The sequence below is a fragment of the Myotis brandtii genome, unplaced genomic scaffold (assembly GCF_000412655.1).
Source record: "Myotis brandtii unplaced genomic scaffold, ASM41265v1 scaffold659, whole genome shotgun sequence".
In the NCBI taxonomy this organism is placed as follows: domain Eukaryota; kingdom Metazoa; phylum Chordata; class Mammalia; order Chiroptera; family Vespertilionidae; genus Myotis; species Myotis brandtii.
Window position 1 is genome coordinate 207,192 of NW_005370561.1, and position 2,252 is coordinate 209,443.

At 46.4% G+C, this 2,252-nt stretch overlaps 1 protein-coding gene across 2 annotated transcripts in view; it reads left to right on the forward strand.

Annotated features, from left to right (window-relative positions):
* The first annotated feature begins 559 nt into the window (after window positions 1-559).
* TLR8 (toll-like receptor 8) overlaps window positions 560-2,252 on the forward strand; it is a 15,841-nt gene continuing 14,148 nt past the window's right edge. For both annotated transcript variants that reach the window (XM_014528932.1, XM_005880947.2), the window contains exon 1: window positions 560-733. The gene's annotated coding sequence lies outside the window, so the exon portion shown is untranslated. The remainder of the gene's footprint in view (window positions 734-2,252) is intronic.

Below are 2,252 nucleotides of genomic sequence, written 5' to 3' on the forward strand. Positions count from 1 at the left end.
AATATCCTGGGGTGAGGATTAAAAACAAACTAGCCCTGATTGGTTTGGCTCAGTGGATAGAGCGTCAGCCTGCGGACTGAAAGGTCCCAGGTTCGATTCCGGTCAAGGGCATGTATCTTGGTTGTGGGCACATCCCCAGTTGGGAGTGTGCAGGAGGCAGCTGTTCGATGTTTCTCTCTCATCAATGTTTCTGTCTATCCCTCTCCCTTCCTCTCTGTAAAAAAATCAATAAAATATATATTTTTTTAAAAAAAACTAAAAACACCCTAGAGTTTTCTAAGTAAAAGGACACATTTCCCCATTTCTGGCCCTCACTTTCCCCTAATTCTGCTCTCCGGAGTTCACTGCTGCTAACATTTTGGTGAGAAACCTTGCAGCCGCCCTGCCCCCACCTACACATACACACAAACTCACAAAAATACACCGTCTCTGTCTGGCTTGGGGAATATTTAAATCATTTTATAAATAACTTTCTTCCACCTAGCTTCAGTTTTGAAATTTTCAAGCACAGTCAATAAATGATTTGGCAACAGTTAAGAAATCACAAGTTCCCCTCCTTCCCATATAAACTTCTGCAAACCGCATGCTACGTTCCACTGATGGTAAAGCGACCACTTTCAGGAAGTCCGTCCGTTTCTCTTCTGCGCCTGCACCTCCTGCCCAGCGGGTACCACGGCGGCGCTGCGTGCCGGCTATGCCATGAGAAATTAGGAGGGTCGACAGCAGAAAAGCGGTAAGCTGTTTCTATTCCTTTACCAAAGCTTTCCAACAAAATAGGTGATTTTCCCTCCTGGAAATATGGTTTGGTGGCCAATGGTGTGAGCAGGGACAGCGGTGAATGGGTTTCGTGTTGAAACAACTCAAAGAGTAGGCACCGTGGCCAGGGATGAAGATTTTCGCCATCAGATGCGCTGGCCTTACTATTTGGGGCAGGAGGAGAAGCAAATGCTGACTTGGGAGCTGCACTGGACATTCCTTCCTGGTCCTGCCAGAAACAGTGTTCTCTTCTAGACCTGCGGGGTTGGAGTGAAGTGGGTAGGATGTGTCTCTCCTGCTGCTTCTACAGAAAGGTCCACTGTCCCCTCCCAGGCCCCGGTCACCGGCTGGAGCCCAGGCACAGCCGGACATCAGTGCAGTAAGAGGGGCTCAAGTTCAGTATCAGTTGCTACTTTCATTGTTCGGACCGTGTAAGGAACATGTTCCTAGTTCTATAATCATAGTCTCTAGGGCAGCGGTTCTCAACCTGTGGGTCGCGACCCCTTTGGGGGTCCAACAACCCTTTCACAGGGGTCGCCTAAGACCATCGGAAAACACATCTATAATTACATATTGTTTTGTGATGAATCACTATGCTTTCACGATGTTCTATGTGTAACAATGAAATTGGGGGTCACCACACCATGAGGAACTGCATTAAAGGGTCGCGGCATTAGGAAGGTTGAGAACCACTGACCTAGTGTTTAGGCGGAGCCGGTGGTCAGTTGTTGTTATTGTTAAGAACTGCCAGATTGAAAAATAAACGTTATAATTTTTTTTTTGTTAATCCTCACCCTAGGAGATTTTTTCCATTGATTTTTAGAGAGTGGAAGGGAGGGGAGGGAAGAGAGAGAGGGAGAAAGAGTGAAAGGGAGGGAAAGAGAGAGAGAGAGAGAGAGAGAGAGGGAGAGAAACATCGATATGAGGGAGACACATCGATCAGTTGCCTCCCACACGCACCCTGACCAAGCCCGGGGATCGAGCCTGCAACCCAGGTACGTGCCCTTGACCGGGAAGCCAATCCCCAACCCTTCGGTGCGCGTGCCAACGCTCCAACCACTGAGCATACCGCCCAGAGTCAAACTCTATAATTTTAAAAAATATGTTTTCTAGAAAATTCAATGAGACCTAAGAACAACTGAAAAAGTCTGATTTCAAGAGAAGCTCATCTGAAACTTACCCTTTTTGTCCACACCTATTTAGTGCTTATTAAAGATCTTGGAGTCATTTCATCACCATTTAATGCATACTTAAGTTGAAGTTAATTTTTGCATCCATTTGATGCCGTTATAGAACTAGAATGTAAATGAATCGTGCGCTAAAATGTTGTAATGCTTTTAGAATGACCTCCATGGCCCACAGAGAACTGGGCCATCGGGGCCGATGACGTGTATGGAATGGCAATTGAAGTCAATGTCAACTTGATATTTGTCAAGTGCCTTGACTGTGTATCAGAATCGCACAGGGGCTTTTAGGAAATGTGCTACCAGGCCGAG